At 36.3% G+C, this 23400-nt stretch overlaps 1 long non-coding RNA gene across 2 annotated transcripts in view; it reads right to left on the bottom strand.

The window, feature by feature from the left end:
* Positions 1-939: 939 nt before the first annotated feature.
* LOC110741629 overlaps positions 940-23400 on the bottom strand; it is a 32259-nt gene continuing 9798 nt past the window's right edge. For both annotated transcript variants that reach the window (XR_002518171.2, XR_004179437.1), the window contains 2 exons: positions 10528-10667; positions 940-1033 (listed from right to left, as the gene is read on the bottom strand). This is a non-coding gene — a long non-coding RNA (uncharacterized LOC110741629). The remainder of the gene's footprint in view (positions 1034-10527; positions 10668-23400) is intronic.

Below are 23400 nucleotides of genomic sequence, written 5' to 3'. Positions count from 1 at the left end.
GGCCATCCAGTGCACTGTGGCATGTTTACCATTATCCCTGATCTCTAACCACTAGATGCCAATAGCACTTCCCCACTTCACCACCCCGAGTCACGAAAATAAAAAATGTCTTCTGAAGTTGTGACATATCCCCTAGGGGTGCCCTAGTTGAGAACCACTCATAAAGAATCTATTACTTTACAGACTGTAAGAGAGAACTAAATTCATTTTCATATTTTATTATTCAACCATCTCGAGCAACCATTTGAAGTCTTCAACAAAAGGAAGACAACAGAGTTTTGCCAAAGAGATCATGTAAGACATCATATCTCCCCAAAATTGTTAAATGAAACCACGTACACTATCATTTCATGTAGCATAGAAAATATCAGTTACTTCTGTGTCATATTCATGCTACTCATAGATGACACAGTTGACTAATCAATTTCCTTCTTCAGAAATTCAACAATAGCAAGTATCAGGTGATTTTTGTCCATTCAGTAGAGTCTGTGTCTCATTAAGCAGGGCCACAGGCAGAAAGAGTACAGATGGGTACTGGAGAACTCTGTTGGTTTTTAATCTGTTTACAGATAACAGCTTTTACCTTTGTGCACACTTCTGATACTAGTATCTTTTAATACAATTATCTCTCATGTCAGGCATTTTTTAAAGTTATATGTTGATTGTGTAGATTTCCGTGTCATAGGGGAAAAGCAATGGTTGGAAACTTCTGACTGGAACATAAATAAAACCAAGCATTTCTTCATATTGGTCCATTACACTCCCATCTCTTGCTTGATGCTTGAAGAAAAACTCAGTCGCACAGGCTTCATGCATATAAAGCATTTCTTATGTGGAATATATTAAGAGAAACTCAATAGCAAAACTTACTTTAGAGACTAGATGAATGAGCCACTTATTTAAAAAATATATAAAGATAATACCAAGGAAGTCACAGAATTTGATTTGCTTTATGAGTTTATTATGTTTACTCTTGATTGTAGTTGAACTTTAATCTTTTCTTGCTGACTTTCTTCTACTGTACATCAAGAGCCTCAAAAAGAAAGGAAAATTGGAAGGTTTGATGATATAAAACCTGAGACATTTAACAGATATTTTTAAACTTCCCCTACTTATTCTACATTTTTTTTTCTTTTTTTTTGTTCACTTTGCCCACCTCAATTTATTTATTTATTTTTATTATTATACTTTAAGTTCTGGGGTACATGTGCAGAACGTGCAGTTTTCTTACAAAGGTATACACGTGCCATGGTGGTTTGCTGCACCCATCAACCCATCACCTACATTAGGTATTTCTCCTAATGTTATCCCTCCGTTAGTCCCCTACCCCCTGACAGGCCCCAGTGTGTGATGTCCCCCTCCCTATGTCCATGTGTTCTCATTGTTCAACTCCCACTTATGAGTGAGAACAGATGGTGTTTGGTTTTCTGTTCTTGTTATCACAAGTTTGCTGAGAATGATGGTTTTCAGCTTCATCCATGTCCCTGCAAAGGACATGAACTCATCCTTTTTTATGGTTGCGTAGTATTCCATGGTGCATATGTGCCACATTTTCTTTATCCGGTCTATTACTGATGGACATTTGGATTTGTTTCAAGTCTTTGTTATTGTGAATAGTTCCACAATAAATATACATGTACATGTGTCTTTATGGTAGAATGATTTATAATCATTTGAGTATATATCCAGTAATACAATTGCTGGGTCAAATGGTATTTCTAGTTCTAGATCCTTCCCAAAAAGAGCCTGCATAGCCAAGACAACCCTAAGCAAAAAGAACAAAGCTGGAGGCATCACACTACCTGACTTCAAACTATACTACAAAGCTACAGTAACCAAAACAGCATGGTACTTTACCAAAACAGATATATAGACCAATGGAACAGAAGAAAGCCCTCAGAAATAACACATCTACAACCATCTGATCTTTGACAAACCTTACAAAAACAAGCAATGGGGAAAGGATTCCCTATTTAATAAATGGTGTTGGGAAAACTGCTAGCCATATGCAGAAAACTGAAACTGAACCCATGCCTTACACCTTATACAAAAATCAACTGAAGATAGATCAAAGATTTAAATGTAAGACCTAGTACTATAAAAATCTTAGAACAAAACCTGGGCAATACCATTCAGGACATAGGCATGGGCAAAGACTTCATGTCTAAAACACCAAAATTAATGGCAACAAAAGCCAAAATTGACAAATGGGATCTAATTAAACTAAAGAGCTTCTGCATACCAAAAGAAACTATCAGCAGAGTGAACAGGCAGCCTACAGATTGGGAGAAAATTTTTGTAATCTATCCATCTGACAAAGGGCTAATATCCAGAATCTACAAATAATTTAAATAAATTTACAAGAAAAAAGAAACAACACCATCAAAAAGTGGGTAAAGGATATGAACAGACACTTCTCAAAAGAAGACATTTATGCAGCCAATAGACATATGAAAAAAATGCTCATCATCACTGGTCATTAGAGAAATGCAAATCAAAACCACAAAGAGATACCATCTCACACCAGTTAGAATGGCGATCTCTAAAAAGTCAGGAAACAACAGGTGCTGGAGAGGATGTGGAGAAATAGGGATGGTTTTCCACTGTTAGTAGGAGTCTATACTTTTTTTCTGCATAGGGATATTCAGGAGGTGGCATATCTAAAACACCTTACATAAACAAAAATGTATTTTTAAAAGATATTGTATGCTATTTTAATAAGAAACCGAAAAAGAAAAATGGGAAGGCGATTTTCCTCTCTTCCCAGGCAGGGAAGATAAGAAAATAGAGAGGAAACATGAAGTGAATACTTGCCACTCCTAATGAAACTGAACCAGATACTCAGACAGATGGGTTCCCCCACATCTTGCAAAGTAAAACTTATTTGTTTCTTTTACATTTTCAGTTGTTTAATTTGAATTTCTTGGTGCAGGGAAAAGGATTTGTGAGAAATGTTTTACCCTCTTTCATTAAAAAGAAACAACTATTCAATAGCAACTGTCTGAAAAAGAGGAGAAAAAAGGAAAGAAAACAAGAAAAGCCACAAAGCCCAGCTGCACTTAGTTCCTGTTCACTTAGTGCAGCTTATGACGTAGGCTTGTTGTATTTTGAATTCGCACATTAGAAACATTCATTCAGAGAGGAAACTGGCTTTGGCATAACCTGCAGAAGCAAATAGCATTCACAGAACTGTTATTCAAAAAAATGTACCCAGAGAGCTGTATTTCTTATTTAAATGAAACTTAAGTAGAACCAGGGAGGAGGGGGAGGTGTGTTTTATGGTGGGTAACTTCTGACTTAAAATTTGAATCAGGTTTCATAAACAATTATTGGAATCTGAGAAAAAGTCAAGCATCAAACCCTGAGTAGCTGAGAGTTTGGGGGTCTCACAGCACAAAAAAAAAAAAAAAAAAAAAAAAAAGGTGTTGAAAGAGGAAGCCCTGTTTTTGCTCTAGGTGACTTGACTGATCCCGAAGTTACGTTAGCTTGTTTACCTCCAAGCACACTTTTGGAGTGAGATTTTAAAGCAGTTCTTTTTGTAACATCAACATTACAATTTATATCCTGAAAACTATCAAGTTTTATATTCCTCCTTCCCCTCAGTAGGCCTCCCCTGGCCTGCTTGTGTATTTGCTTGTTAGGGTCTACAGGCCTCTCTCTGAACTAAAGTTCTTTTGAAGTCCCAGACTTCTTATCTCCACCCAGGATCTAACTTAGCGTGATAAAGGATAATTTATTTAGGAAAAACATTCATGCCATTCTTTTAAACTAGAAACTTACATTTCAAGGGTATGGAAATGATTTCTAGCTGCCCTAATTTCATGGCAGTGGGCTGTCGTATGTCATATACTACTGCACTGTTCATAATATTTAGACAGTTCCATAGCAACCTGTAAAATACAGCCTCCAGAGGTCTGCATTCTTCCAGCTATTCATGAAGGATTGGAGGAATTCCAGAGGAAAGAAACCACATTACAGAGCACTGGGTCTGAAATGCTCCCTTTATGGTAGCAATTGTAGGAAACCTGGAGCACAAACATGTCTTTGGATTTGATGCAGACCTCACTACAGTTTCTAGAAGCATTCCCTTTTCACTTCTAGTTTTCTGACTTCACTTATAAGGTATCGAAAAATGATTTGATAAAATTATACTGCTTTATAGCTTATCTTTTTTCCTTTCCAGAATAGACAAATAAATTATCAAACTTTTATTACCTAAAATGTGTTATATAAAAATATTACTGGGCAATACAGAAATGCAAATATTTTTCTAAGGCCTGGTTCTCTTTCCATTTACTTCTTGAAATTTGCAAGTAAAATTTTCATTTTGGCTTACTTTTGAACCAGATCACAAAAACTTACTTTATTACACTATCCATTCACATTAAAATAGATTTTCTACAGTGTCCAGCACGGAGATTTTAAATAAACGTGATCGACACTCCTTAGTCACTGTTGCCATCTTCACTCTCTCCATCTCTCATTTTCGTCAACGAGAGTGTGGGATAAGTCACTATCTATTTTCTATCTATATTTCATTCAAAATGTCTTATATGTTTGTAGCTCTCTCTTCTCATAAGTACTACTTATCTCCAAATTATATCTCCTCACATAAGATTACCATAATAGTCTACCACTTTACGTCTTTTAAAATATTTCCTGTAGCACCTTATAGAATACACAATATTTTATATAGTCATCACATTTGATCCTCAAAAATCTATGTTTTAGGCAAAGCAAACATCATCCCAGCTTCACAGATAAGAAAATTGTCTCGAGAAGACTAAATGACTTTCTTGATCAACGTCATGAAGCTAGCAAGAGGCAGAGACAAAACTTAAACTCAAAATCCTTGGATCCAAATCTCAGTTCCCTAAACTTAATACTGCCTTCTTAAGGCCAAATAACAACAGCACCACAACAAAACCCACTAAAAATTTCAACAGGTCCCTGTTTATTAAACACATGTGGCATCTTAGAAATGGAGTGGCCTTACAGATTATGAAGTTTAACAATCCTCATTGTATACATTATAGCTCCAGAAACTTGAGGACTGGGTGATATTTCCAACATCACAGAACCAATGATAACCTCCACCAGTTCTTGAATCCACTGACTCCCAGCTACAGCATTTTCTGCTACACTTTTCTGTCTTACTGCCTTAAGTGCTCCCCAGAATTTTTAGCTTTGGATAACATGTCCCAGTAACATGTCCATCTTTAATTTTACCATCTCAAAAATGTGCCTCTGCTAAAGACAGGTTTATACATTTCACTTTCCAACACGGGGAGCACACTGACGCAACCTGTCTGGACAGTGGTCCACATTGCTCACCAAACCTGGAGCAATGTTCCCTTCAGTCTTTCCAAGGACAAGTCCTAGTCAAATTCTACTCTCTGCACAAAGTTGGCATCTCTGTACCTCAGGAAACCTCTCTTCTCCAACTTCTTGCAGTACTTGTAGTTTCTACCACACAGATCTCATACCTGCAAATCCCTTTGAGGTCAGTGGCCAACTGGTCCTATGTTCCTGTCTCATCTCGTTCCCATGTTCTCCTCACTGAGAACAGTTGATATGTGAAATGCTATTTCCTTTTCCTAGAATATCCTTCCAGTCTCACATATTAAACTATCTAGAATATTCCTATTCAGCCTTTGCTTCTCAGCTTAAATGCTGCTTCCTCCATGAGGCCCCTGCTGTCTCTAGGTGACATAGGAAAGCTGTTTTCTGAGTTCCTGTAGCATTCTGTACGTTATTTCTTCAAACCAGTTATCTGATTTATATTGATGTTGTCTGCACGTCTGTTTCCTCGCTAAAGGTTCCTTGTCACAGACACAGTCATCAGCGTTTCTTCTGTACTAAGCACTATTCCCACAACAAAACTGGCACTTGATATTTGTTAAATGAATCAGAAAATGAAATATTTATTTCCATAATAATGAAGACATTCTGTGTTATTTTAAGCTTAATAAATAAATAGAGTTATAAGCTTAGAGGGAAAATGTTTATTAAGAAAGCAGATATTGACTCTCATTGGCCTAGATCTAATTCCTATAGCAACTATAAAGCAATGTTGGAGAAAAACAAAGTAGCAATTTATTTAGCTATTATTGTTCTTTCAGGGGTCATGGCCTTGTACTTAGAGGTAAGTTCTTATATTTCACTATTTTCTAGAATTGGAGCTACTTATCCTTATAATAGAACTGTATTGAACATTTTGCTATTCCTTTAGCTCACCAAACTTTTTTTTTATTCTTTATTTTTATTTATTTATTTATTTTTTTTGTGATAGGGTCTCACTCTATTGGTCCAGCCTACTGCAGTGCAGCGGCATAGTTCACTGTAACCTTGAACTCCTGGGCCCAAGCAATCCTCCCATCTCAGCTTCCCAAGTAGCTAGGATTATAGGCACATGCCACCATGCCAAACTAATTTTTAAAAAATTGTTTTAGAAGTAGGGTCTTGCTACATTGAGCAGGTTAGTCTTGAACTCCTGGCTTCATGTGATCCTCCTGTCTTAGCCTCCCAAGGCACTGGGATTACAGGACTGAGCCACTGCACCCAGTCATAGCTCACCAAACTTTCTTAAACCTATATTTCTAAATAGACTGTGTCCTCTATCTAAGAGGATGCTCCCAACACACTCCTTATTGGACAACCTCATATTCATCTTTTCATAGACAATATAAGGGCCATGTTTATGACAACTTCTCTGATTCCATCTAAACTCTTTTATGCTTCCAAAACCCTACATGCACAATCTTAGTATAGCACTTAACTCCTAGAACAATAAATAAATCCTCCTTTTTTTTTTTTTTTTTTTTTGCCCTGTGTAGACTGTGAACTACATAAAAGCATGGAGTTCACCTATTTCATACATAATTTTTAAAGCTCAGCAATGTTTAGCACTTTTCATGGAACAAGAATGTATTCATACATTTAAAAGATGAAGAGGAAAAAAGGAGGGGAGGAAAATGGAAAGACACGAAGATACTTGAGTAGCTAGTATTCTGGATGCAAGTTAGTGTCTGTTTATTAGATTTGGAAGCAAGCAGCAAGGTCAACGCTATCTTCTTATTTCTGTTCGCATGCAAACTTGTGGAAACATGAGGTGTTTCTACAGTAAACTGTCGGCATCTATTCCACAGCTTCTTCAGTGTCAAGAGTCAATGCCTAGCTTGTAGCTATGGGAATCCACTTTGGGATGTTATTAGTGTTGGAAGGCAGTTGCAATGATAGCAGTGTCCCGCTTCTTAATTCCAGCATTCTAACACCTGCATAGCAGCTCCAGGAATTGTTCCTAAACTTACAGCTTTAGTGAAGACCTCAGAGGCGGTAGCTTCCTAGTGGAGTCAATCTGGGGTCAGTCCTGAACACCCAGCCTACTATCCTCTCCTTTAACATTTCAATAATTGTTTAAGTACATCATGTCCTGTATTTTTAAAATCCTTCTTGCTTAAAACACCTACAGTGGTAATTTCTGTTTCCATTAGTGCATCCTGACAAAATAAGAGGGAACAAAGGGAAGGAGAGGAGAGAAAGAGAGAGCAAAAGAAGTCTCAGCACATAACAACTTAATTTCGATCCCTGCACTAAGAGACCTGGGCCACAGTAGCTAGTATGGTTTCTAAGCAGCCTAAGTTCACACCCCTGGTATGACCCAACCATCTCATGAATTTCTGCCTTAAAAAGCTCATGGGTGTCAAAAGCATTTCCTGTTTGTTCTGGCTAATACCTGATGATAGGCCACTGACGTCTCTTTCTTAGTGCACTTATTAAAAAGGGATTATAATTGTGAATCCTGTCTTTTTCCCTTTGAGATATACATGCAGCTCCTACGACTTCACTCGCTCCCTGTCCCTACTCCCTTACTTTCCCTTTAAAACACTCAGTCACTTCTGCACAAATCAGAATGGCGTTCAGCTCTTTCTTCTTTTTTTTTTAAATTTTTTTTATTTTTAACATTTTTAGAGACAGGATCTTGCTCTGTTGCCCAGGTTAGGCTCAAACTCCTGGCCTCAAGCAATTCTCCTGCCTCAGCCTCCTAAAGCACTGGAATCAGTTCTTTCTCCTGTTACCACTAGTTTCTGAATAAAATATATTTTCACTACTGTAATGTCTGGCTTTATTTATCTTCGACAAGAGAGACTTATTCTTTTTGTTCTTTTTCTTCAACTTTTGTTAGGTCGACTGACAGCCAATTAGATTATAAGAATAATTTATTATTTCTATAAAAAATTAACATTGGTTCATTTTAAGTAATAGAGATCATTAAATATCATAATGATTTATTATGAAACCACATTTTCTATATATCTTTTAGTGGAGAGATAGTGTTCTCTCTCCATAATATTTAACCTGTGATTTTACCTAGTCTGACAGACTAAATACTTAAAATACTACTCAGTATTATGAACCAATCCCATAAATATTAGAACTTTCTAGTCCACATATAGTTTCAAAGTAAACACTAATGAACAACATGTCTCCAAAATTCATCTGCACAAACTACAATTTAGCGTAGGAACTATAAACTACAAAATAAACTAACACTAATAGAATCGTTGTTTGGCTGGGTGCAGTGGCTCACGCCTGTAATCCCATCACTTTGGAAGGCAGAGGTGGGTGGATCATCTGAGGTTAGGTGTTCAAGACCAGCCTGGCCAACATGGTGGAACCCCATCTCTATAAAAATGCAAAACTTAGCCAGGCATGATGGCAAGTGCCTGTAATCCCAGCTTGGGAGGCCGAGGCAGGAGAATCGCTTGAACCCGGGAGGCAGAGGGTGCAGTGAGCTGAAATCGCGTCATTGCACTCCAGCCTGGGTGACAGAGCAAGACTTTGTCTCCAAAAAAAAAAAAGAAAAGAAAAAGAAAAAGAAAAGAATTGCTTTTGTCAATTGGTGAAAAAAAAAGAAATTCCAAATGATGCTTTAAAAGGGAAATTGCCTGGAGTAGAGAAAGACTTTATAAGAGATCTACTCTTTTTGGCCTTAGATTAAACAGAAATATTTCATAGGATCTTGAATCCTTTGAAACACACTCATACTGCACAGCGTGTTGCTCTCCTCATTTCATGTTACTTAGGTTTTGCATTTTCAGGAAATGAGTAATTTGCCAAACATGCAGAGTCCCATTATTTAGATTCGGTTCTCTTGAAGGGATAAAAACAGTTGTTTAAGAGGGAGTCGACGATTCTTCACATTTTAAGTGTAATATACTTGTAAATGTTTCTCACTTGGAAGAAACTGCTGACAGATGCGGTTGTGGGTTAAGCTTTAAGAAAGCTTGAGAAATTCCCCTGTTGACTAAGTATCAATTCACTGTAGTCCCAGAGCGATCGACTCTGGACATCCCCTTTGAACTCTTTTTTTTCCTCTAAAGGGGTTCATGCAAGAACTGTGATACACTGTATGTTCTTTCCTAAAAAGAAAGTACCTCCATGGACAACTTGAAAATTTCCAGCAACAGTAACCTTATTACCATTTTTCTCATCATTCCTCATCATTTCTAATGAGGAAATGCAAACAACTTGGAATTAGGAGCTACAGACTGGGAATGAAAAATGCAAACCACCTGAAATCGGGAGCTATAGACTGGGAATGAGCAGTCTCATTTAATCTCCACTGCATCCACTCCTAGAGAAACCCGGAAAGTGTTTCCACCTTTAAAATACAATAGTAATTGTTTTCCACTTGTAACCTCATAGAAATAGCACAAACGTTAAAAAACAGAATTTGTATCAAAATACGTGAAGTCTTTGTGGGATGTTAATATTTTTGGCTACAATATTGAGATTATAATGGTAATTATTTGGAACAATAGTATTACAAAACTTAATACTTTACAAGTTTATAATAGAAGAAGGAAGGTAGGGTTTTGGAACTGAAAGTGTAGTTCCAATGGTGCAAATTGTTTCTGGACATAAAGATTCCCTTCATTTCTGTTAGATATCAAGTCAGTTTCTCTATTACTGAGGAAATTTTCTATTCCAAGAAATTTAGCTAAAATAACTGATGGGATTATCCCCACTTTTAAAGAATATTTCACTGATTAATACTAACAACTTCACTCTTATCACTTCCTCTTTTTAAAGTAAAGGTGATCTGAAGAAAGCACAGATGCACAAAAATATTGTATGATAGTTAAAAATAAGAGGGCACAGAAGATGGGATAAGCTGAACGCCTTTCTGGATGCAATCCCTGTTGAAAATCATATCTGAGGTTTGCATCAAAATCATGAGCTGAGATGGTATCCAAGGCAGAAAGGAGCAGATGCAGGCTGAGGAAGGACCTGTGTGTGAGGATTGCCTGAGGACTCAGAATACCGGGTAACTGCATGTATTAGGGGAACTTGAAACCACCCACCAGTAAGTATGAAACATGGTTTCAACATGTTAAGGTGGCTTCTAATGGGTCTTAGTAGTTTATGGTTTCCAGGCTCCATTTAACTAATATCACAGAGACTTTCATTAATGCATGAAATACTGATGCACCTAATCTCTGCAGTCTTCATAAAATGACTCACTTTTGAAGTAGATGCTGGTACTTCTTTGGTACATTTGTGTCTTGTCTTTTTCATGTGGTCAGTGACAGTACAACAGACCCCATAGTGGATGGAAAATATTGAGAAATGTTCTGTGCAAATTCATGTCTATCATCAGTTTCCTTGAGGAACAGAAATATGTACTTTATTTTTAATGAAACGTAAACTTTTTTAGCTTATTGCTGTGGAAAGGGTTTTGTTGCTAAATTAAAAAAAAAATAAATGAATAGATATATAATAACAGCATATGATAAATTAAAAAGGAAACATTTTTGCACGAATATTCAGACTGCCTTCTACACATTCTTTGGCAGGAGTACTCAATTTCTATTTCCTGGCAATGCTTCGTGTGCAATTGACTTTTCATTTCCCGCGTTTCACCCTGACTCCACCAACATAAGTTTGTTCAGCTCTTTTTATCTCACATATCACAGTACCGCCATGAGCACAGCACAAATGGCTGGTGCAAAAAGACACTAGCTGGGACAAAAAGCTTCAAATGCTCCTCTTATCCACAAGCAGAGAATTGAGCTATCTCTAGCTGTGTATGTCTCATTACTTCTGAAAAAATATAGGAAAAAGAGAGTCAAGTTATCACTCATCACTTTTCAGATTTAACCATGTGTTGAAATTAGAAGTCTGTTTACTGCCATGTGATTCACACTGTAGTAGATAAGATCATGACAGAAACTGGAAATACAAATTAAAAGTTCACTAAATCCATTCCATTTTATTTATGCAATCATTAATAAGAGTATTTTATTAAAAAAAAAAACTATGGGACATAAGCTAAACTAGAAGAGATGATTGCACATAAACATAAAGCATGAACCACAGTTACTTTAAGCAAGCCAGTAATGAACATGAACCAAAAAAACTGGAAAATTAATATTGGCATGAAATCACAAATGAAATAAATATAAAAGTGGGCAATTAGAACGCTAGTTTTACTTTTCAAAATATTCTATCTTTTAAAAATTGCATTTTCAAACATAAAAAACTTGAATTATAACAAAATCATATATTTATTATCCAAATTCAATAAATGTTAATTATTTTCATATTTATATAAGACAATTTTAAAGGAAAAAATATTTGGATAGACAACATCTACTTTCCTCCATTCCAGACAGAAATATTATACCATAGTTGTTATGCATCTCAGCTATCAGCTATTGCTATGAAAAACGCTGCATAACAAACTACCCAAAACTCAGTGGTTTAAAACTACAATCTTTTCTTTTCATGGATCTGAATGAAAGATCTGCAGATCTCAGCAGAACCCATTCATGCATATGAGGGCTAGTTGGAAGACAGCCAGTTAAGTTTTGGCTTGACTGGGGTCATTTCACTCTGTTCCATGTATCTTCCCTTAGGACTGGCCTAGGTATGTTCTTTTCTCCCAACAATGCAGAGTCACAAAAAAGCAAGGAGAAATACCAGTCTCTTGAGGCCTAGGCTCAAAACTGTCACACTACCACTTCCATCTCATGCTTTTGGCCAAAGCAAGTCACATGGCCAAATCCAAAGTCAAGAGGGGGAAAGGTGCAGTCCACATGTAATAAGAGGGCATATAACTTACAAGTCAAAGGGCATGAATACAGTAGGGGGTAAAAAATTAGGGCCAAAAACGCAATCAACTTCGACTCCCATTCATGTTTTTATATTAATCCTTTATGTCTATATCCATAATAATTAATGATATTTTTAATTGTTAAGATTCACATTAAAATGATGTAATGTTTTCTTAACTTGTGCAGTTTGGCTTTCTTAATCATTTTGTTTGCAGTATTACCTGAGTTGATCATCAAATTTATACTAGTTTTTACTACACTTCTTTTATTCTATAAATGGATTATAATGCATTCCCCTATTGATAAACATGTCAGTTGTTTCTAATTTCTTATTATTAGAAAAATGAATAAAATGAAAGTCTTGCATATGTTTCCTCATGCAAAAGGATGAGAATTTCTCCAGGGTGCATCTAACATAATATATCTGAGTCTCAGGGTAAATATTCTTTCTACATTCAAGGCCAGTGCTGTCTAATAGAAATATAATGTCATCTCCAAATATAATTTTAAATTCTCTAGTTCCCGTGTTAAAAAAATATATTATACATGTTTAATAAATTTTATTTAATACAATATATTCAAAATATAAGGAAAATAAAAATTATCAATGTGATAGCTTACATTTTTGTATTATTTGAAAATTAATGTGTATTTTATACTTACAGTCCAGCTTAGTTCAACACATTTGTTTGTTTGTTGTTGTTGTTGTTTGTTGAGACAGAGTTTTGTTCTTGTTGCCCAGGCTGGAGTGCAATGGCAAGATCTTGGCTCACTGTAACCTCCGCCTCCTGGGTTCAAGTGATTCTCCTGCCTCAGCCTCCCTAGTAGTAGTAGCTGGGATTACAGACGCCTGCCACCATGCCCAGCTAATGTTTTGTATTTTTAGTAGAGACAAGGTCTCACTATGTTGGCCAGGCTGGTCTCGAACCCTTGACCTCAGGCAATTCACCCGCCTCAGCCTCCCAAAATGCTGAGATTACAGGCGTGAGCCACCATGCCCAGCTCATAGTTCAACACATTTCCAGTGCTCAATATCTATCCTATTGAACAGTGTAGTTCTCAATATTACTACATTATTTGCCTCAGTGTTGGCACCATTGTATGAACATTCCAACTGGACACCCTTATCAACATTTGTTCTATCAGATATTTTCAGTATTTTGCCAATCTGAAGGGTAAGCCAGAAAATAACCCTAGTAGAAAAACTGAGGAGTTTGACTAAAGTCTGTAGTTTAGTTAATAGTATTAACTAATTCTAATTTCCTAGTTTTACTAATTACAAAAATCATTATAGAAGATGTCAAAATTAAGGGGAGTGAGTGAAAGTTATACAAAAGCTCTGTACTGCCTTTTCAAGGTTTCCATAAGTCTAAAATTATATCAAAATAGAAAGTTTTAAAAAGTCACCCCCTAATTGAACTTGAATTTCATTTCCTCCTACAGATTACAGGTATACTACTTCAGGCTTTCCAAAGGACAGTTTTTTACATGCTAACTGAAAGCATTTTTATTTAAACTACAATAGTAGATGAAAGAATGTACTAATACTACTCTCATTTAATTCCGTCTATAATGAAAGACCGACCAGACCATTGTGTGTCAGTGAATACTGGAAGCAAGGTAGCCTCTGGGAATTGAACCTGACACCTCCATTGTGAGTTCTGCATCTTTTCAATGTTATATCCCTTTTCTGTACTGGTCTAATAGCACTGATTTTATTCGGCTGTGTCTTAAACATAATTGTGCAATTAGCCTGCAGCACTTTCTCTACTGGGTAAATAGCAAAAACAATAATAACTCTGCATTGCTTTCAATAGTGTGCATAATGTACTAATCAAATTCCCTAAATTGAATAGATGATGAAAGTTACATTCCAACCCTCAAGAATTTACTAGAGAAGTTAAAATAACAGATTCCTCCTTTCACTTGAACTGGTCTTTACATAAAATTTTGTCTTCGCCACATTATTCCTCAGAAGTCTTCATAGTTGCTTCTTAGTAACTAAAGGTTTTAACTAAAAAGAAAAAAGAAAGAAAGAAATATGCAAAAAAAAAAAAAAAAAAACCAAAAAACAAAAAACCTCTAACCCGCTTCTGTTGCTGCCCTACTTACAGTTACTTAGAAATTGTGAGCCTCTTTTAAGCCAACAGAAAGCTGCTGTGAGGACAGGCAGAGAGCCCTCTGAGAGTAGGGCGTGTTCTTTTTCTTGAGCTGTAAGCATGGACACCCAGGCCAGTGCCATTTTCATAACTGAGATTTGCCTACAGAGCTTTAACCAATTGCACTTTCTCCCGATTCTTTATTCTTCCTCCAGTAGCCTTTAATCAGTACTTATCATTCATATGCTAATTTAGCTTCCACTTAAATTCTCAATTTGAGCTCACTTTAATAATAAGCAGTCAAGTAAATCCACTTTTAAAAATTTTATAGTTTTTTTTTAAAGTTATTATTATTATTATTTGTAGAGACAGGAATCTCACTACGTTGCTTATGCTGATCTCAAACTCATAGCCTCAAACGATCCTCTCACCTCTGCCTCCCAAAGTTTGAGGATTACAGGCATGAGCCAACATACCTGGCCAAATCTGTTTTCAGATGAGCTGCAAAGGTCAAAACACTAGCAATTGTTTAGACAATTATAACGGGCTAATACAGCATTATAACGGGCTAATACAGCTGAGAAGTGATAACTGTGTCCTAAAGTATCTCTTTAACCATCACAGCAACTGATTAACATACATAGGGAATGCAGGTTTTAATTAGTCAACTACCCAGGAAGTTCACTGGAGACAGTGTAGTGAAGAGCACCAGAAAAAGGTTATCCAGAGAGATGCAGGGGATTTACACATCAATTTTCATTTAATTAATAATTGTAACTATGACTTATGTTGGAATTTTTCAGTCTGAATTTTCAAGATTAAGGTTTGCAGTAGTATTTCCTCCCAGTAAAAAGACAGAAACCCAAACATTAATCATACACTTAGGATGCAGCCTTGTGTCTGCAGCCACAGTGTCATTTTTCAAGAACTGTGTGCTCCTTGACTTGAGGCTGTTTGAGCATTGAGCTAAGGCTTCTACTCTGAGTAGAGAAGGCTCCAATGGAAGTAAAAGAGCAAGGATCTGTCTATATCAATGCAGTTTATGACTAACTGTGGTTACTAGCTTTCCTGCCAGCATTTTTCAAAGTTTTAGAGCCATTTCTTTCACAAAGAGAAAGGGCACTCTAAGTCACCACCGCTCTTAAAGAGAACTTGAGAAACTGGAAGACTTCCCCCATATCAGATGTCACTTGAGGAAGTTCAAGGGAAGAATTGACCTCTGAGGACAAAGCAGTTGGTTACTATGCACGTGTGCTCATAAGCACAGCTCTGAAGTTCACTGCAGGGGAATTTATCTCAGTTTACAGGACAGGAAGGCCAGAGGGGTAGTACTCCAGAAAAACTCACCACCACTTCTCCAGCAGGGTATTTTTCATTGACTCAAAACCAGTGCTTTGGCATGCACGTAGTGTAGATGTTTCAAATAGTTAAGGGAAATGCCCAACAGAGGTTTTATATTATTTACGGTTAATACTTTTAGTAACAAGTGATCATTCTTGAGGGCACCCTTTTAACTGATAAGAGGCTCTTCCACACATTAGTTGCTGTGCCAAGTTACTAAAACATTTTCTAGGCCGGGCACAGTGGCTCACGCCTGTAATTCCAGCACTTTGGGAGGGCAAGGTGGGCGGATTGCCTGAGGTCGGGAGTTTGAGACCAGTCTAGCCAGCACTGTGAAACTCCGTCTTTACTAAAAATACAAAAATTAGCCAGGTGCAGTCGCAGGCGCCAGTAATCCCAGCTAGTTGGGAAGCTGAGGCAGGAGAATCTCTTGAACCCAGGAGGCCGAGGTTGCAGTGAGTCGAGATCGTGCCATTGCACTCCAGCCCGGGCAACAGAGCAAGGCTCCGTCTCAAAATAAATAAATAAATAATAAAATAAAACATTTTCTATCACTTTTACTCAAGCATATATGGTAGGGGCAGATGTTTCTATGGTTTTACTCTTATGGGTAAAAATAAATAAATAAATAAATAAATAAATAAATAAATAAAATAAAGTGAAAAAAAAAGAATTCTAGTTGTGGAAATTATTGCTATCCCTAGCCATCAATTTGTTGATGATTTTATATAAATTCTGATACTGATCCTAGCCCTAAAACTTGTTAATTGTGTAAACTCAGGCAAATTACTTAACCTCTCAAACCTATAATTGCCTCATCTGTCAAATGGAGTTAATTAAGCAGTTCCTTCCTCCTATGGTCATTGTGAGGATTGATGAATACACAGAAAAGATAGCATACAGTGAATTCTTAATACATGTATCTTTCATTAGATTTGTGAACTGAAGTTCTTAAAAATCTCTGAGGCTAGACATTTCATTCTAAATTAATAATACCTATCTCATGACTATATGGCCAGTTGCCTGGGCCCACCTGTCAGCATTAATAATAAATACAAGAACATATGACCGTGTTGGCAAACATGCTTGAGAACTTGACTGAATGTGGATATCCTCCCATCACTGTGTTTTAAGTATATCACGTGAAAAATAATCAACCATTGATTCCTGGAAATGGCCACATTGGTATGAACTGGTATGCAGGGCATCCTGCATAGCTATTTTGTATATCTTTCTTATCTTTTCTGAACCAATTTCCTGCACTGCAAAGAAACTGACACAGGATGCTTATGAAACAAGATTTAATTTTTCAGTCCACATATGTGACAGTTGAACATCAGAAAGCCCCTAGATTTCACAGAAGTAAATTTTAGTATTTTTCTAATGGAAATCCCCATGGTATGTAGGGTTCTTATAAACTGCCTTGGAATTATATTATTAAAGTCAGTCTCATAACTTCTCACCCAGCTTATTGCCTTCAAAGTTTCTTTTCATGTTTTTCCCTTTGGCACAAAATGTTGTCCTACTAAGTGATCTTGAAACATTTTAACTTGAAAAACCCTTACATAATTCTGTAAACTATTACCCAATTCTCCACACCAAAATTTACAAAATACACTTGAAATAATCGTGTAATAGATAACTTTGAAATCCTAACAATAGAGTGATTTTTGAACAGGGATATTCAATGAGGCATTCAACTCACAAGCCAAGTCCCAAAAATCTCATAGGATGATACATTGTCATTCTGATTTCAAACTGAAAAGGCTACCTTCCGAATCATACTTGAAAATGAGATAAAGGTCTTAATATGCTGTTAAAAGCTACATTCTTCATACACTGACAAAAATTTCTGTGAGAAGAACTGCCTAGGGAAAGAAAGCAATTCATTAAGTTGATGGAGGGAGAAATAATGAAACAAAACAAACAAACAAACAAAAAATGTATGGCCCGGGAAGATAATTTACCAGGAAAGAGCTTTGATTATGAGCTATGGACTCCATACAGGTGAGAGAAGTTCCAAATCAGATTTCAACTTGGGAAAGACACAAATGCAAAAAAGAAGCCACAAGGGTAACTCTCATGACTACCTAAACAGGGGAATAACTTGATTTGAATGAGAAAGTTTCTCTCTGTGTGGAAAGGAGGTCTTCTAGGTGCAACATGCTCAATACACTTAGAAGAAATGGCACCCTGAAGTAATGATAGCTTTAGTCATATAAAGCAGCAACTTTGAGAAGCAGCTTAAAACAATGAAACAAGCATGAATTTGAAGTCGGACTTAAGTTCTATTGCAAGTTTTGACACTTTTAGTTAGAAAAGTTTATCTCTTTTAAACTCAGTTGTCAAATTTGTTAAATGGGGATAGTGAAATTTGTCTCAAAGAATTATGGTAAAGATTAGACCAAGTAATCTAAAACATCTAAGATGGTTTTGTATTTGTTATCTTATCATATTTATTATTAGTTATGATCATCACCTTTATCAGTAGTGTAAAAATGCTTCTACACCAGGACCGGGCGTGGTGGCTCAGGCCTGTAATCCCAGCACTTTGGGAGGTTGAGGCAGGCGGATCACAAGATCAGGAGATCGAGACCATCCTGACCAATATGGTGAAACCCCGTCTCTACTAAAAATACAAAAAAAAAAAAAAAAAAAAAAAAAAATAGCTGGGCGTGGTGGTGCACTCTTGTAGTCCCAGCTACTCAGGAGGCTGAGGCAGGAGAATCCCTTGAACCTGGGAGGTGGAGGTTGCAGTGAGCCAAGATTGTGCCACTGCACTCCAACCTGGGCAACAAAGTGAGACTCTGTCTCAAAAAAAAAAAAAAAAAAAAAAAAAAAAAGCTTCTACAGCAAGTCTGAAGGAAAACACTGGCCATGAGTGCTTCCCAGGGTGATTTTAATCACTGGCAGGTATGACAAATGAAAAACTGACACAGAGAGTTGTGCCTGCATGAGCGTAGCATGAAGTCTCCCGATAATCAGCCTGTTCTAGATCACTTTATTTCACACAGTTTATTCCTCCTAGATCACCCCTCGAAGGGTCACTATATTAAATCAGTCTCTTGAAAGTGATTTTTCTTTTCAGACACCTGTACTACAATAAGATTCTTTTCTTTTTAATTGGTCAAACCACTGCAAAATATAATGTGTTATTTCCAACCATGATAAGAAGGAGAAACTGGTTGGTATATGTTAATAATATTAATGAATTTCTAGATCTGTCTGTGACACAAGCAAACTTGAAAGTTATTATTTGACATAAGTATGCTAACAAAGCAAGTAGTACTTCCTTAATCATTTTTAGGGTTTTGAATGATGGAAAGTGTGGTCTAGAGGTTAGGACAAGTGGTTGGAAGTCATGCTCCCAAGAGCTGTCTCTTGCTCTGACAGTGACGCATTAGTTGACGCTAGTCTAGATGGTTGACCAGCTATGAGCCAATCTGTTTATTTCGATTACTTCTTTTCAGCCTCAAATGCCATCACTATAAAGACAAAGTCTAATACTGTAACTTTAAACCTACAAATCAAAACTATTTGATAATCTATGCAATCATTATATTATATTCATGAATAAATGCAATAAGGTCAGCATACTAGTGCTCTACAAGTCAATTTATAGTCAAATAAACACAAATATGAAGAATGAATTTTGATATGAATGAGATGTCAACATGTAATATCAATGCAGGAAAAACTTATGGCTAGGAAATAATTATATCAACATAAAAATGACACAAAAATTATCGTCACTGAATGTAAGCCTGTCACCAAGCAGAAGATTTCTCTTTTCAAAGACTTACTTTCCAGGACTCACAAGATTTTAGATAATAAAGAAAAGTGATCCCTGTGAGTTAGGAAACAACCAAAGTGAGCCTATGATTACACAATTTACTGCCTGGAGAAAGTGTCTAGCCTACTGCGTTGGGTAAAGAAACCCAGGGAGAGTCCAGCAGTCTCTGTAAGTTGAAGACGCAAAGCTGGGAGTTCAAGGAGACTAAAGCAGATAGAATCCACAAGAAAAAGTATGAGAAAAGAACATGCGCAGAGATAAATGACTGTAGAGTTTGTAGAGGGTTCCACTTCAGCATTCAGTTGAATACTGATTAGCATTTATTTGTAATAAAACTACTAGGGGCCAAAGAAAAAATGACTAGAAAGAATCAGAAGGAACAATGCTTAGACATCACACAGGGATGGGATTAGTCCCAAAAGCCAGAATGAAAAACCTAAAATTTATAAAGTATTAGGGAGAGTACTTCTTAGTACTTAGTGAGGCTTTGCCTTTGTCAAAGCTTAAGGAAAATTAACCTTTGACAAAATATTGCATTGATTCCACTTCACAAAACTTGATTTGAAAAAATAAAAATATTTTCTAGTAACTGAATCTTATCTCAGAAATAAGGACAAGAATATTTATAGGAATGCAAAGTACCTAGTATTTGAAAAGGTAAAATACACAATTTCTGCCATTCAATCAAAAATTGTCAGGCATGCGAAGAAGCCTAGGACATACAACCTGTAATGAAGAGCATAATCAATCAACTGAAACCTCTGAAGAAATAATACAGATAACGTAATTAGTAGATAAGAATATTAAAACAGTTATCATAACTACATCTCATATGCTCAAGAATTTAGAAAAACAGATTGAGCATGTTAAGTAAAGTAATGGAAGGTATAAAAAGACACAATCAAACTTCTAAAGATGAAAACTGCAATGTCTAAAATAAAAAATGCACTGGATAAGATAAATGTCATATTGAACACTGCAGAAGAAAATGTTACAGAACTTGAAGACATAGCAAAAGAAACCACCCAAATGGAACACAGAGGGAAAAAATCACTCGAAAGAAAGAAAGAAAGGAAAGAGAGAGAGAGAGAGAGAGAGAAAGAAAGAAAGAAAGAAAGAAAGAAAGAAAGAAAGAAAGAAAGAGAGAAATGAGGGAGGAAGCGAAGGAGGGAGGGAGGGAGGGAAGAAAGAAAAATTTTTAAAAAACCAACTAGCAGTGATCTGTAGAGTAACTTTAAGCAACCAAATATATATGTGATTGAAGTCTCTAAAGGAGAGAAAGGGGGAAGCAACAAGAAGAATATTGAAGAAATAATTGGTAAAAAAATTTGTAAATTTGATTCAAAGTATAAGACCATAAAGTGACATAACATCACTTGAAGGTAGACTCTCATATGTTAAAGACATTAACCATAAACCCTAAAGTCAACACTATTTTTTTTAAAAAAAGAATTACAGCTAAGAAGCCAACAAAAGAAGTGATATTGAAATCATAAAAAAGGCAGAATTAATCCAAAATAAGCCAGAAAAAGAGAACAAAAGATAGATGAGACAAATAGAAAACAAATAGCAAGATAGTAGATTTCACTACAACCATATTAATAACTAAATTAAATATAAATGATCTAAGCACCCCAGATAAAAAGCAGAACTCATCGGATTGTACTAAAAAGCTAGGTCTAACTACATAAGGCCTGCAAGAAACACATTTTAAACATAAATACATACAATAGGTAAAAATAAGATGATACAGGAAAAAATATCATGTTAATACCAATCTAAAGAAAATAGCTCTGGCTATATCAATGTCAGGCAAAGCAGATTTCAGAGCAGAGAATATTACAGGGATGAAGAAGGTCATTTCATAATGATAGAGATAATTTCATCCAAAGGGACTAAAATTAAAATGTATATGCAACAAATAAGAGAGCTTCAAGATAAAGGAGGCAAAAACTGATAAAACTGTAAGATACAAATTTACAATTATAGTTGGAAATTTCAATATCTTCTCTAAGTAATTGGATGAGTAATTAAATAATTAATTAGTAAAACATACAAGACTTAACATTATCAACTAACTGGAGTTGTCATTTATAGAACATTCCATGTAACAACAGTAGCTATACATGCATGCCACGGAGATATTGCAGGTTCAGTACCAGAATATCACAATAAAGATTGTTTCCCAATAAAAAGAGTCTCACGAAATTTGTTGTTTTCCAGTGCATTGCAAAAGTTAAGTTTATACTGTATTGGACTCTATTAACTGTGTGATGGCATTATATATAAAAAGCAATGTACATACTCTGATTTAAAGACTTTATTGCTAAAAAATGCTAGCAATCATTTGAGCCTTCAAATGATGAGTCATCATCTTTTTGCTGGTGGAGTGTCCTGCCTTGATGTTGATGACTGCTGGCTGATCAGAGTGGTGGTTACTAAAGGTTGAGGTGGCTGCAGCAATTTCTTAAAATAAGACAAAAGTGAAGTTTGCTGCAGATTGACTCTTCCTTTCATGAAAGATTTCCTTGTAGCACATGATGCTGTTTGATAGCATTTTATCACTGTAGAACTTCTTTTGCAAGTAAAATCAGTTATCTCAAATCCTGCTCCTGCTTTATCAACTAAGCTTATGTTATATTATAAATCCTTTGTTGTTATTTCAGCAGCGTTCACAACATCTTCACTAGGAGTAGATTCTATCTCATCCATAAGAAGCAACTCCTTGTTCATTCAAGTTTTATCATGAGATGGAGCAATTCAGTCACATCTTCAGGCTCCAATTCTAATTCTAGTTCTCTTGGAATTTCCACCAGTTCTGCAGTGACTCAACTTCTTCCAAAATCCTGTTATTACTGATATTTTAACCTCCTCTTATGAATCACAAATGTTCTCAATGGCATCTAGAATGGTGAAACCTTCCCACAAGGTTTTCAATTTACTTTGTCCAGATCCACCAGAGGAATCACTATCTCTGGCAGCTATAGTCCTGTGAAATATATTTCTTAAATAATAAGACTTGAAAGTTGGAATTACTCCTTGATCCATGGGGTATAGACTAAATGTTGTGTTAGCAGGCATGTAAACAACATTAATCTCTTTGTTCATCTCCACTAGAGCTCTTGGTTGACTAGGTAAGTCGTGAAGGAGCAGTAATATTTTGATAACAATCTTTTTTCTGAGCACTAGGTCTCAATGGTTGGCTTAAATTATTCAGTAAGCCAAGCTGTAAACAGATGAACTGTCATCCAGGCTTTGTTGTTCCATTTCTAGAGCACAGTCAGAGTACATTTAGTATAATTCTTAAGAGCCCTAGGGTTTTCAAAATGGTAAATGAGCATTGGCTTTAACTTAGTCACCATCTGCATTAGTCCCTGACAAAAGAGTCAGCCTGTCCTTTGAAGCTTTGAAGCCAGGCATTGACTTACCCTCTTGAGGTAGGAAAGTCCTAGATGGCACCTTCTTCCAATATGAGGCTGTTCTGTCTACACTGAATACCTATTATTTAGTGTAGCCATTCTCCTAGATGATCTTCACTAGATCCTCTAGATAGCTTGCTGAAGGTTTTACACTAGCACTTGCTGCTTCACCTTGCACTTTTCTGTTATAGAAATGGCTTCTTTCCTTAAACATCATGAACCAACCTCTGCTAGGTTCCAACTTTTCCTCTTTAGCTGCACCTCTCGGCCTTCATAGATTTGAAGAGTTAGGGCCTTGATCTTGATTAGGCTTTGGTTTAAAGAAATGTGGCTGCTTTGATCTTCTCTCCAGGCCACCAAAACTTTCTCCACATCAGCAATGAGGCTGGTTTGCGTTCTTATCATTTGTGTGTTTACTGGAGTAGCACTTTTAATTTCCTTCAAGAACTTTTTCTTTGCATTTATAACTTAACTCACTGGTGCAAGAGGCCTAGCTTTCAGCTTATCTCAGCTGAAAGTGATTCCTCTGGATCTCAGACAGTGATTCCTCTGGTGGATCTGAGCAAAGTAAATTGAAAACCTTGTGGAAAGGATTCACCATTCCAGATGCCATTGAGAACATTTGTGAT

The sequence above is a fragment of the Papio anubis genome, chromosome 1 (genome assembly GCF_008728515.1).
Source record: "Papio anubis isolate 15944 chromosome 1, Panubis1.0, whole genome shotgun sequence".
NCBI classification, from domain to species: domain Eukaryota; kingdom Metazoa; phylum Chordata; class Mammalia; order Primates; family Cercopithecidae; genus Papio; species Papio anubis.
The sequence above is the reverse complement of the archived record's forward strand: the minus strand, read 5'-3'. Positions and strand labels throughout refer to the sequence as shown.